Source organism: Manis javanica, chromosome 1 (assembly GCF_040802235.1).
Source record: "Manis javanica isolate MJ-LG chromosome 1, MJ_LKY, whole genome shotgun sequence".
NCBI lineage: Eukaryota > Metazoa > Chordata > Mammalia > Pholidota > Manidae > Manis > Manis javanica.
This window is the reverse complement of record NC_133156.1, coordinates 187,055,896-187,070,209: the sequence shown is the minus strand read 5'-3', so window position 1 is coordinate 187,070,209 and position 14,314 is coordinate 187,055,896. Positions and strand designations below refer to the sequence as shown.

At 41.4% G+C, this 14,314-nt stretch overlaps 1 long non-coding RNA gene across 2 annotated transcripts in view; it reads right to left on the bottom strand.

Annotated features, from left to right (window-relative positions):
- The window catches only part of LOC108386156 (uncharacterized), a 48,971-nt gene extending 34,870 nt beyond the window's left edge, over positions 1 to 14,101 (bottom strand). The window contains exon 1 of one of the 2 annotated variants that reach the window (XR_012120930.1): positions 13,434 to 14,101. This is a non-coding gene — a long non-coding RNA (uncharacterized lncRNA). The remainder of the gene's footprint in view (positions 1 to 13,433) is intronic. The other variant, XR_005062345.2, reaches the window with a different exon arrangement.
- Between the last annotated feature and the right edge of the window lie 213 nt (positions 14,102 to 14,314).

Here is a 14,314-nt window from a genome sequence, read left to right as displayed (position 1 = left end):
ATACCATGTAGGTAAGCAGGGGACCGCTATTACTGAGGCAGAATATCTAAAAGCAGCAATTCCAAATGGTTTTTTCATTTTCTAAGTTGTGACTCCAGATGAAAACCAGCCTCCCACTCTTGCTAACTCTGATGAGACTTCCCTCTGTAGTTGTCAAAGGTTCAGTTGAATCAGTTCAATACTTTCCTACATTAATGCCTTCTTGTACCTTTTGGATCTTAAACCATCACACAGATGAGAGGAAGCCACTTAAATATTTGATAAGGAATAAGCAGTCTCCATGTAGATTTAAAATCACATCCCCAAAACCTTGTGTGTATTTTCAGGGCACTTTATTAACTAAACATAATAATTAATAGCAATAGTACTATTACCCACACATCAGTGCATAGTATTTTTCACTATAACAAGTCTCAATTGTATTAACTCAACTGCAGCTCATTTGAAACAGAAACAAGCTGGGGAAAAAAGGAAAGGGTCACAGGATGTGAACTTGTTTTTGGAATTTCACACATATAAAAAAATAAAGTCACAAAGACAAAATTCATTCTTCAGCCATTAAATATTTTTGGTGTATGGTCACCTATGCTAGGAAAATGTTATAAGGATAATTGTCTCAATAAATTGACTTCTTAGAATTCAGACTGATGGCCCTGGCTTTTTGGCATTTGCAAATGTAGCTTACTATTAAAGGAAAGGGAAAAGAAAAGTAGAGAAAAAAGAAAATGAAAGGAGAGAGGAGAGGAGTGGAGAAGAGAAGAGAGGAAAAAAGAAGAGAAGGAAAATAAAGGGAAAAGAAAAGAAAAGGAAAAAAAGGACAGGAGAAGCCCCATAATTCATCATAAGCGTCATGAACAGAACCACTCTTGGTTCCCGCTCCGGGTCCTGGCACACCCCTCGGCCCTGGGGCGAGCTAAGAAGCAGCTGCTTGGAGGGGAGGTCGAGGGAGCTTGAACCAGTGAGCTAAGTTGTCCACATCATGTCCTTTGTGGCAGGACAGGGGCAGGGCAGGAAGAAAAGAGGAGAGGTGTGGGAAGGAATCATGTTCCAGCACAGAACTCCAAGGAGTGCAAAACCTCTAAATTTAAACCACCCCTTCCAGTTATTTATGAAGGGAGAAAGATTAAACTTTTTGCTTAAGAATTTCATAACGTTTAAAGATTGAGACTTGTGGTAGGTGGTCTTTATTAGTGCTCTTGCCTCAGACCCCACACAACTTAGAGATGGGCCTGACATTGACCTCTTGATATAGCATGTTACAACTTATAAAGCCCTTTCACACGTGATGTCATCAAGTCCTCCCAATCACCCTATTTCACAGAAAGTAAAGAACAAACAACTGAGTCCCCAGGGCATCCAATGACATCCACAATCACATGGACACTAAGTAGTGCTGGTTTACCTCTTCTAGGCAGTACAAACCCTGGATGTAGATTAAGTAAATCAAAATCACAACCAGGTCATCCTTGTAGGGATAGAACTGTTGTCCCTCATGTAACTTGTGCGGTTCAGAAATCTGGAAGGAGAGCCCTGCTTCAGGGATGCCCTGGTTGTGGGTAGAGAAGAATGATGGGGTGGGCATGCAGAGGCCCATGGAGAGCTGTACAGGTGAAGGCCCGGAGCCTCGAAGAAGTCCAACTCTGAATATCAAATCCATTACTTAACACCACTGTCCCCTATTCTTCTATTGCTTAAACAAGTGGCCTAATGATTTCTTAGTTGTTTGTATTCAGTATTTGTACCATAGGTTTCAAATCATCCCAGAGGCCAGATACTAGTAGCCTCTTAACCTCTCTCTTGCTTGGAAAAACACAAAAGGCACAGGTTACTCTACAGGGCTCTAAGCAAGGGCCCAGGCACACCTTGGGGCCATTGCACCTTACTCATTATCAGGACTGTTGGATTATCTGATGGATTTAAGGCCATTTAAACAAACCCTGAAGAGTGATTGGTGCTCTTTCTTATGAGTCCAATGATTTTGGAGACATTAGAGAACTAAATTTAAAACAAAGATGTCATTAAGTACCAGAATGTAAATGATCTATTTAAAATATGTAAAGTGTTAAGAGGTTTTCTTTAGAAACTTTGGAATAAAAATTGATCTTGCTAAACTGAGAAATGTCGTAGACTTCACAAGATTTCCCAAAATCAATATTTTTAAGTCTCTTCCTTTAAGCAAATTAATCTTATCTGATAATATGACAGAGGGAAGCCTATGGTAGTCATTCCAAAAAGCGCCATTGTGGCTCAAAAATGAGATCATAGTGGAGAATCAAGCAAACTGCCATTTTCATCAAATTTAAGTCTGAGTGTACAGAGAGAAAAGATCCAAACTGGTTACCTGTGGTGTCATTTCCATGTCCCACAGTGTCTCACCTATGTGCTCTTATTTAGTGTTAAAGTCCACTTCTGAGTATCACACCCTTGAGGAAAGGTGATCTCAACATGCTTATGTGATTCGCAGTTGACTGAAGTTACTTAATCTAAGAAATCTGAGCAACTTTTCTTCTGCAGTCTTGTATTCTCCTTTCTTCATTATCTTAAACAGTCAATAGTTTTATAAATATATGATCTGCTCTCTTCCCCTTTGTCCTCTTACGCTTGTGCTTCCCATTTCACCTTTTCCAATTTTGTTTTGTTTTGTGTTTCCATACAAATTTGAGAATTATTTCTCTAGTTCTGTGAAAAATATCACTGGTACTTTGATAGGAATTGCATTGACTCTGTAGACTGTTTTGGGTAGCAGGGACATTTTAACAATATCATCCATGGCATAGAATGCCTTTCCATTTGTTTGTGCCTTCCTCAATTTCTTTCAAAGTCTTATAATTTTCAATGTACAGGTCTTTCACCTCCTTGGTTAAATTTATTCCTAGATATTTTATTCTTTTTGATGCTATTATAAGTTTGATTACTTTCTTGATTTTTCCTCCTGATGATAGTTCATTATTAGTATATAGGAATACAATGGATTTTTATATATTTATTTAGTATCCTGCAAGTTTACTAAAATTGTTTATTAGTTCTAGCAATTTTTTGGTGGAGTTTGTAGAGTCTTCTGTATATAGTATCATGTCATCTGCAAATAGTGACAGTGTTATTTTTTCTTTTCCAATTTTTATGTCTTTCTTTTTCTTTCCTAATTGCTAGGACTTCCAATACTATATTGAGTGAAAATGGGGATAGAGAGCATTCTTGTCTTATTCCTGATATTACAGGAAAAGATTTGAACTTTTCACCATTGAATATGATATTTGCTGTCAGTTTGTCATATATGGTTATTATTGCAATGAGTAAGTTCCATCTGTACCCACTTTGTTGAAAGTTTATCATAGATGGATGTTGAATTTTGTCAAATTTTCTCTGCATTTATTGAGATGATCACATGATATTTATTGTTTGCTAATGTGGTGTGTCACATTGACTGATTTGAGGATGTTGAACCATTGTATATCCCCTAGTATAAATTCCACTTGATCATGGTATATGATCCTTTCAATATAATGTTGGATTTGCTGTGCTAATATTCTGTTCAGGATTTTTGTGTCTATGTTCATCAGAGATATTGGTCCGTAATTTACTTTTTGTGGTGTCCTTGTCGGGTTTTGATATCAGAGTAATGCTGGCCTCATACAATGAGTTGGGAAGCATTCCCTCCAGTTTTTTGGGGGAGAGTTTGAGAAGGATAGGCATTAACTCTTCTTTGAATATTTGGTAGAATTCACAGTGAATCCATCTTTCCTCAACTTTCGTTTTTTGAGAGGATTTTTGGTTACTGATCCAACCTCCTGAACTAGTATTTTTCTATTCAGATTTTCTGTTTCTTCATGATTTAGTCCTTGAAGATTGTATATTTCTAGGAATTTGCTTCTTCTAGGTTGTCCTATTTGCTGGTATATAACTGTTCATCGTAGTCTTTTAGGGTCCTTTGTATTTCTGGTTGTCAGTTGTAACATGTATTTCATTTCTGATTTTATTTTTGCTTTCTTTTTTTCTTGATAAGTCTCAAAGGCTTGCCAATTTTGCTTGTTTTTTCAAAACTGACTCAGTTTCATTGATCATTTCTATTGTCATTTTAGTCTCTATTTCATTATGTTTTGATCTTTATTATCTTTCTATAACTTCGGGCTTCATTTGCTCTTCTTTTTCTCATTCCTTAAGATACAGTTAAATTATTTATTTAATATTTCTCTTATTTAAGATAGGCTGGTATTGCTACCTCCCTCTAGAACTGCTTTGAATTCCATGCATTTTGGGTTGTTATATTTCTGTTTTCATTTGTTTCCAGGTTTTTTTTTTTGACTTCTCCTTTGATTTTCTTTATGACCCAGTAGTTTTTCAGTAACATGTTGTTTAATCTATATGTATTTACAACTTGTCCAGTTTTCTTCCTATAGTTGATTTGATTCCTAGTTTTATACCATTGTGGTTGGCAAAAGATACTGAATATGATTTCAGTCTTAAATTTATTGAGACTTGTTGTGTGACTTAACACGTGATCTATTCTGGAGAATGTTCCATGTGTACCTGAGAGAAATTTATATTCTGCTGCCTTTGGATACAATGTTCTGTAGGTATCTATTAAGTCTGTTTGGTTTAATATGTCATTAAGGCTGATGTATCCTTACTGGTTTTCTGTTTGGATCATCTATCCATTGATATAAGTATGGTGTTGAAAAATCCCCTATTATTATTGTATTGTTCTCAATTTCTCCCTTTAGGTCTGTTAATGTTTGCCTTTATATTTTTGGTGCCCTGTATAGTTATATTTTTATTTTTTGATGCATATATATTTATAAATGTTACATCTTTTTGCTGGATTGGCCCCTTTGTCATTATGTAGTGCCTCTCTTTGTCTTTTATTAGTCTTTGTTTTAAAATCTATTTTGTCTGCCATGAGTATAGATACAGCAGCTTTTTTTGTTGTTTCCATTTGCATGGAGTATCTTTTTCCATCCCATTACTTTCAGTCTCAGTATGCCCTTACTTCTGAAATCTCTTGTAAGCAATATATAAATGTGTCTTATTTTTTTATCCATTCAGGATAAATGTCTTTTGACTGAAGAATTTAGTCCACTTACTTTTAAAATAATTATTGACAGGTAAGTGCTTATTGCCATTTGTTCATTGTTTTCTGGCTGTTTTTGTAGCTTCACTTTGTTCTGTGCTTCTTCTTTCTCTCTTCTCTTATAGTTTGATGGCTTTATTTGGTATTATGTTTAGATTCCTTTTTCATTTTTTGTGTGTGTATTTACTATAAGTTTTTGATTTGTGGTTATTACTGTGATAATACATATAATATGTTATACCATAAATACCTATCTCATATGTATTTAATAGTTTATTGTAAGTTGATATCAAGTTCAATTTGAACACAGTCCAGAGCTTTACATTTTTACTCCTCCACCATGTTTTATACTTTTGATGACACTTTTTAAAAATATTTTTATTTTATGTATCTCTAAGTTAATTCTTGTAGTTTTAATTAATTTTACTACTTTTATCTTCTAACCTCAGTAGCTTTATAAGTGACTACTCTGCTATCCTTACTATATATTTACCTCTTACAGTGAGATTTTTTACATTGTTATGTTTTCTTAGTATTAATTAGTACCATTTCTTTTCAGCTTAAAGAAGTCTCTTTAATATTTCTTGTAAGGCCAGTTTTGTAGTGATGAACTCCTTTAGCTTTTGCTTGTCTGGAAAACTCTTTTATCTCTCCTTCAAATCTGAATGATAACCTTGCCAGGTATTCTTGGTTGAGTTTTTTTCCTTCCAGCGCTTGGAATGTGTCATGCCACTCCCTTCTGGCATGCAAAGTTTCTGGTGAGAAATCTGCTGTTAGCCTTATGGGGTTTCCCTTGTACATTACAATTTGTTTTCCTCCTGCTAGTTCTAAGATTCTCTTTTTATCTTTAACTTGTGACATTTTAATTATAATATGTCTTGGTGTGGATCTCTTTGGGTTCATCTTGTTTGGAATTCTCTGGGCTTCCTGGACCTGAATATATCTTTCCTTCCCCACTTAGGGAAGTTTTCAGCCATTATTTCTTCAAATAAGTTTTCTGCTCCTTTCTTTCTCTTTTCCCCTTCTGGGACCTCTATAATGCAAATGTCATTCCAATTAATGTTGTTTTAAAGGTCCCTTAAGTTATCTTCATTTTTTAAAATTATATTTCCTTTTTGCTTCTCTGTCTGGGTGTGCTCCAGTGCTTTCTCTTCCAGCTTGCTGATCCGTTCTGCTTCATTCCATCTGCTGTCGAACCCCTTTGGTATATTTTTCAGTTCATTTGTTGTATTCTTCAGCTCTGTGACTTCTGTTTGGTACTTCTTACGTTTTCTATCTCTTTGTTGAAGTTCTCATCCATTCTTCTCTCAAGTTCAATGAGATTACTTTGAATTCTTTATCAAGTCATTATCTCCAAATCATTAAGGACTTTTTTCTGAGCTTTTATCTTGTTGATTTGGAATGTATTTCTCTTTTCCTCATTTTGCTTGACTCTCTGTTTATTTCTATGTATTAAGTGAGAAGAGTATCTCTCTCAGTCTTGAAAGAGTGATCTTATTTAAGTGATGATGCTTCTCATTCAACCTTGTCCTAACTCTTGGTTATCTCTTAAACTTCTGGGATTGTCTAAACTGCCTGATTTATTCTTGATATGCCCCTGTTACTGAAGGTTTGGCAAGACCTGTCAGTGATGCAAGGGGAAGAATCACATTTAGCACCTAGTTTCAGGCTTATTGGAAGCCAGACCCTCAGAAGCTTTTATAGTTTACAAATATATACAGTCTTTTGGGGCTGCAGTTGCAATCCTTCAGCCTCCCTGCTGGTGTCCAGACCAGGACATCTGGAAGTGTGGGGGTGTTCCCTGGGTGACAGTTGCCAAAATCAGGTATCTGGATGAGTGTATTAGCTCCCTTATGGGGAGTCTGATTATGCTGTAGCAAGGCCAGTGGGGTATGCAAGGATTGTGTCTCCCTACTTATGTTCCCTGGGTGCACCCTCTTAGCCTCTGGATGTGTTAGAAACCTGAAGTCTTTCCCCCAGGCTGAAGCTGCAGGCTAAGAGAATAGGCTTTTTTTTACAGGAAGACTTGGCTTGTGTTTCAGTGTGTTATCTGTGCAGTGCCCTGTGGGCGGTGACCTGCTAAGAACTGTCTTCCCAGTCCTATGGAGCTCTGGAATGCCAGCCCTCTTGGCCACCAGGGTCAGAACTTTGAGGAGTTTCCCCTGTGAGAATTGTGAGCACCTGCTGACTTTAGCAAGGCAGTTGGAGATTGTTAGGTATGGGGCATACTCACTGGCTTCAGAAAAGCAATGGGAAAATGTCTTGACTGCGTGCATCCACAGGCTTCAGCAGTGCAGGAGGAGAGTGCCTTGTCTGTGCATGCACGCCAGCTTTAGGCTGAAAGTGGGGGGATGCCGTGGCTGTTCGAGCTCACCAGCCACAGCCAGGGTGTGGGGGAGGTGTCCCTATCTCCTGCATCTACAGACTTAGGCTAGGGAGCGGGAGAACTCCATGACTGTTATTGCTAGACCACCCCAGCCACAGAGTAGCAGATCCCTGAAACGGCCCGAGCTCTCTGGCCTCATCAAGTACTGTGGCCACTCCCCACATCCCATTCCAGCAAGGCTACAGGAGGCTGCTGCCTTGGAGTTCAACTGTCTACTGGTAGGCTATGTGTGGAAAGTGCAACAATGGCATCCCCCAGCACCTCTGTTTCCGGGGAGCATTTTAACTGTACTCTGCCCCACCCTGCTATTGCCCCCAGATCAGCATATGAAGTTCATCTTGTGAAGTTCACATGTAATCTAGGCACTTTACAAACTACTGTTTTTTCCCTGGGTCTTGGGTCAAGTGCGACCACACCCAAGCACCCCCAGAAGGGGATCTGTTTCCTATAGCACTCTGGGGCTCTAGAGCATCAGTCTTACTGGTTTTCTAATCCTAACATTCTGGATCTCATCTCTCCGGTGCAGATCACAGGAGCAAGGGTGCCCAAGTGCGGCACCAACCCCTTTCTATTCGAGAAGTGCCTATCTGGTGAGATCCTCTGTATTGTGCGTTGCTGTGCCAGAGGTGGGGGCTTTTTGTGAGATGGTATCTCTGCCTCTCCCACCCATCTCTGTTTGGTCCTTTAATCCTGTATGTTGTGGAGAGCAGTTCTTCTAGTTTCCTGAGGGAAATTATCCCTGTGTAACTGTGGATTTGGTGTGTCTGTGGGAGGAGGGCAGTTCAGGATCTTCCTATGCCACCATCTTGGACCCACTCATTTGCATCATTTTTATAACAAATGGTGTCCATTGTTGGTTTTAATAAAGTCTCAAGAGTGCTGATCTTCACATGCATTCCTGACCCTCACAGACTTCACTGGCTCCTTAGCTGTAGGAAAGGCCCCAGGCTACTTGGAAGAAATGGTGCTGAGTACTTTGAGTACTTTCCTAGATGCTACAATTCGCAGTCTCAAACTAGCACAAAGATATGAAAACTGAGGCAAAATCTTGATAAGCAAGGAAGTGATTTTAGAAGGAAAGTAATTTTTCCAAATGCAGGGCTCAGTTGAAGATTGTACATCCCATTCTGGGACACACAAAGAGGATTGGGGATGAAGACCAGGTGAGAGAGGCCGGGCCTCAGGAAATGCAACAAAGAAAATGTAAATTGGGCCCATACCTAATACCCCAGAAGGGCAATCATTACATAATAATAGCAAATACTTCCTGGGAGCCTATCATGCGCTTCACTGAATGTATGCCATCCTATTTAGTCCTCAAAATGAGGTAGGTACTCATTTATTAGCCCCAAGTTTCCAGACATGGAAATTGAGGCTTAATTATTAATTTACATGAAGTCATAGTTAGGAAGTGGTGGAAGTATGATTTTAAGCTCTTGTGTTCTGACTCCAAAGTCTAAACTGTTAATCATTAACATTACTTCCTAAAGATGGCTGAAGCAGGTGCTACATGTAGAATCTTCAACTCGGAGCAGGGTAGAAATGACAGCTCTCAGGGGAGCAGCTGGAGCCCAGGCAGGGTGGGCCCCACAGCCTCAGCCTCTGCCGGGATTGGCTGTTGCAAAACCAAGGGCAGATGGGGAGGCAGAGCAGGGCCTGCGGCTATGCTGGTGCAGGGTGTCTGGGGAAAGAGCTGCAATGGTGGTGCTCCCAGCACCTTAGGCAGCCGAGTCACCTGGGGAAAGAGAGGCTACACAAGGCCCCACGCTAGAGGAGAGTGGGAACTAGCTGCCTAAGGGTGCCTGGTGGCGTGTTTGGGAGCTCTAATAACTGAACTAGCCAGGGACAGGACTCCAATGTCTTGATTCTTCCTCTCTGAATGTTGCCAGTATTTGCATCTTGTCTCCCAGCTTCACTGCATACTCGAGGGGGGCTGAGTGAGCTTTCTGCTTCGTTAGCTCCCCACAGTGAAGACACCCAACACGGATTTTTTTACATATGCTGATTACGCATTCAGCCATATTTTAGGAAGGACTCAACTCTGTATAGTCACCATTTTTACCTGCTAGGAACTGGTGCTTCAGAAAAAAGTAAGAGAACCTTTGGAAAAACTCTCTTGAAGTATTATTCCAGGTTGTGTGTATATGTGTATCTGAGGAAGGAGAGAGACATGGTGTGTACTGTGCATTTACTATGAGCTAGCCACAATGCCAGAAAAACTACAAATGTTATCTCATTTAATCCTGAAATGGCTGGATGTAGTAGGAGAAATTATTAATACGTATTTTGTACAGATGCAAAGACTTAGCCAAACTCACATAATTAACATATCATATAAGCACTGGTCATTCTGGTTCCAAAACCTGTCTTTTCCCCATGTCACTGAGAGATTTGCCTAATGGAGAACAGGTCATTGTAGAATAAAATTTCCCTGCCCTCCTAAGTCCCTGTGGGCACTGCTCTGGACCTCCTTAAGGAGCTTTCCAAACTCTGGCCTTCCTACCCTGATGCTGACGCTGATGTCCGTGGGGCAGGGACGAAACAAATCCTGGGCCAACATGAAACTGGTACAGATACACATACAGTGGATGAAAAAGGCACCAGTGGCCTAGCCCACCCCCCACCCTTGTTCATATCAAAATAATTAATACACTGAGGAAATGTTTCACATGTACTCTCCTGCCCAGCAATTCAGTAGGTTTTCAAGACACCTTTAGTAGCTCATTCCACATTATAGCAAGTATGTCTGATGACTGCACACAGCTCCTTCCATCCTGTGTTACTCCAAAGAGGGCCCCAAGCTATCTTCAGAGCCTGGCCCCACGTCATGCTACAGGGCATCCTCAGTATTCGCTGAGGAAGAAAGTGGAACTTTCTGTCCATCAAATTACATGGCAATAGAGCTTTTTCTGGAGCCCCTCAGCCTTGCCCCGAAGTGCTTCAGTAAGAGAAAAAGAAAATTTGGGCAATAAGTAAGTCAAAGTAAAAAGGGAATTCTCTTCCCCATGTTCAGGAAAACTCCAAGGAAACATTGAGCCAAGTTAACTTGGCCTCTGTTTTGAACATCTTCACCAGGGAACTGCAGGCAGTGAGCCTAACCGAACTCAGGCTTTAGAGCCAGCTGTGTTGAAGGCAGTGCTAGTCTGAGGGCCCAAGGCGAGACACTGCCAAATATACTTTCTGAATGTGACAAGTGAGGGGATGAGGAGTCCCCGGTAGGGAAGAGCATCAAGAGGCCACCGAAGACAGCTCTCTGCTTCCAAGTCACACAAAGGCCCGCACACCCTCTCTCCCTCCTGGTCCCCTTCAACACCAGGGACTGCATGACTCCAGCAGCGACCTGCTTGGAACCCCAACAGCTTCCCCAAAGACTCCCCTTGCCTTTCTCTCTGCTTCCCGTTCTCAAGGTGGTTCTGAACAGTCTGACTTGAGAGTGTTTGCCTTCTTCAGCCCCCTGAGGTCACTCCTGCCTTGGGCTTCTAGACAGATTTGAATAAAAATGAGCAGAAGGAACGGACCACAGAAGTGTGTGACTGAAAGGCTGCAGGGGCTTTGGATCCGGGCTTTGGAAAGCACTTGGGCCTGTGGGAGCAATGGATAGGGGAAGGAAAGGGAGAATGTGAGAAGTGTTGGGGCCCATTTCCCATTCACACAGGGGCATCTGAGAAGTGCAAGCAGAGGATTTGATTTATTTTGAAATTACTTCTGATTGCATGGACTGTGTTCTTTCAGCCGTAACACTTCTCCAAGACCAAACCTCATGGGGCGTGACTTCATAAGCATTGCACTGGTGTTTCCAAAACTAGGTCTTATGAGGTGTGGGGCGCATGCCCGGCTCCAGAGGGGCGGGAGACAGGGAGTACCCAGAATGAGCCCAGAGCGAGTGAATGCCCAGCCTTAGTCATCCCCACACACCAGAGAGCTGGGCACCTTCCCAGTGATTTAAAGGCAATAGTTTCCCTTCTTTTCTCTGTTTCAGCTCCTTATTTTTCACCTCGTTGACTCAGGTACCACCTGTAGGAAAGCAAACACCCCCAACCTTGGCCAGGTGAGGGGCACAAAGTCCCCTTAGTGGTTAACCCACCTTCCCCTGGCAAAGAAAGGCCCAGAATCTCAAACAGCAAGTCTAGTCCCTGCAGCCACCCAACTGATTTTGTTTCTGGACCCCCCAACTTCCCAGGCATCTCACAGGCACTCGCAGACCCATCTGCCTGGAGCACCAGCTCAGTACACTTCCTGCTGCCTGGCCTCCCTCCTTTTGGGGAATTTGGTTGGCAAAGTCCCCAAGGAAGCTTCAGTTTTCACTATCACCTGTGCCAACTGTGGACACAGTCCTGTCCAGTCAGGCTGCTGCCTGCCCACCCAGATGGCCTGAGCTGCCCGTCCTCATGGGCAAGCATGGAGTGAGGATCCCTGCAGAGGTAAAGAGAAGAGCCCTCTCCTCACTCTGCTGCTCGGGCCTCCCAGTGCCCACACAATGACCGCCTCTGTCTAAGGGCAACTTCTCCAGCCTCCAGCCTCCCTCCCTCCCAGCTGGAGATCAAAACCAATCCAGGGCAAGTGGGGTGGCAGTGGGAGAGAAGCAGAGATATCTATATACTGTATAGATAGAGTGTAGAGCTTGTATGTGTGTGTGATACACATGCACATGCATTTATATGTGTACAGGGGAGTCAGGGGCTCTGGCCTGCCAGTTCTGTAAGAAGCCACTTCAGCCCCTGCTCTGCAGGCTGGCATTCTCTGCTCACATTATGGTAGAGCTCTCCCTCCTTCCTAGAAAGGGAGACTCAATTCCTCATAATTTCAAAGCATAGCCATCGCTTATCAAGAGTTCTTTTAAGAACTTCTTCTAAAACCCAATAATTCTATCCTAAGTTAATACATATGCAGACAAGATATTCATCATGACATCACCACAAAAAAGGACAAAGCTTAATTTCAAGAAGAGTATCCATATAATGGAACATTATGAAGCCCTTTAAAATAACACTTTTAAGCATTTAAAAAATATTTAATCAAGTGAAAAAATGTTTACAAGATAATGTACGGTAAAAAGCCTAGGATATATAATAGTGTGCCAATTTAGTAATTCAAAATAAAACATAGAAAAAAGACTGAAAAGAATAATGTCAACATGCAAATAATGGTTATTTCTAGGTGGTAACTTAAAGGATATTCTTATTTTTTATCTCTCTTCAAAATCTCTAAAATAAACATCCAATTATTTTACAATCAGCAAACAAAGAACAAATGTACTTGCACATATATTTTTAATACGACAATCTCAGAGCTGGTTGTATTTGTCCCTAAAAAGAACAAGTCATGCTAAAAACACTGAAAACAACCTTACGTGGGTCATGGGTGGAGGAAATCACACTGTGGGTTCTCTCTGTCCCCAAGTAGCCAACATTTATTGATCACAGATGGATCAGTGCAACCCAGTACTGCAATCCATGCCTTACTTCCATTCACATGTTCACTCTTCTCCACATGTCTTTGAAGTAGGCACCATTATAATGATTTATCAACAGATGAAGAAACCATGGTTTAGAAAGACAGAATCACCTTGGTCACCAGCTGCAGAGCCAGGGCCAGAGGTCCGTAGTCTCACTCTGTGCCTGTATTAGGCTGCTGGCTACCTCACTATCCCTGCCAAGAGAAAGTAGTTTGCACTTAAAATCGAGAGGTGCCTCAAAGGTAAAACCACTCAACAAAGAATAGGCAGATAAATAATAGTGACCTGAGAAAACCTGTCTCACAAGCAAAAAAAGAAACGGGTCATGTTTGTCTGTTTGCTCCTGGTTTGCCAGCACAGGTGTCCACAAGGTTTCTGGCCTGAGGTGCTGACTCCATTTGCTAACCCTTACAGGAGGCTCCGCACCCTATGCCCACTAGGTTGCCTCCAGTCCCAAGTGGCAAGAACTAAAACTGGGAACTCCTCTCCTTGAATCCTACATTCAAAACTGCAAGCCAACTTACCCAGTGTAGATGGAGAACAAGAGGAGTCCCACTGTCATGGCCTCTAGAAGAGGCCCTGCATGCCCGAGGAGCACCCCTTTGCCGGCACAGCCTCCTCCAGTCAAGATGTCCCAGGGTTCCCTGCAGCTCAAACTGACTTGAAGTGCAATACTCTCTTTTCTGGAGGTCTTCTGGGTTAATTTCCTAATTTTTTTTTAAGTCCTCTCAGACTGATGGACCAAAGTAGAGGTTCCAATCCTATTGGCTCTGTCCAAAACAGATGCTACATAATCAAAATCATATTAATAAAGCTGGCAAGTATGAGTATGAAAAACTTGAGGGAGGGGAGGAGAGGAAAAACACCAACAACTGCCAGAATGTCTCAACTGCCAGAATGCTCCTGCCCTGAAGCAGGTTTCCCTGAGACATCTGAAGTTAGCTTTTCTCTATTTAAACTCCAAGTATTCTCTTTTATTTAATATTTTTACAGTTTGGATGAAGGGAGAGAAAAAGGCAAAATTTTTTCTCGACTCTTTCTGGACTTCACAACATGCAAGGTCTTACTTATTTGTGGGTTTCCAGCTGTGTACGATATAAGTCATCGAAAACTGGCACATCTTCCCATCAGCAAGCAAAGCACAACCCCAAGTCTGGCAAGCAGTGCATGTCGCCAGATGCTTGCACTGCTTCTTAAACTATGTATTCAAGGCACTCTGCTTTTTTCTTGCTGGAAATACTTTCAAAGAAGAACACAATGTTTTGGGTTACCCCGCCAAACTTTAGCTGTACTTTTGCATCCTTGCCAAACTTCCTGTTTTTAAGAAAACAATTTATTATGTAGCTGGTTCTTTAGACCCAAAAGGCTTTGCAGGCACAAATAACTGCCTGGTTTCCATGTCTTT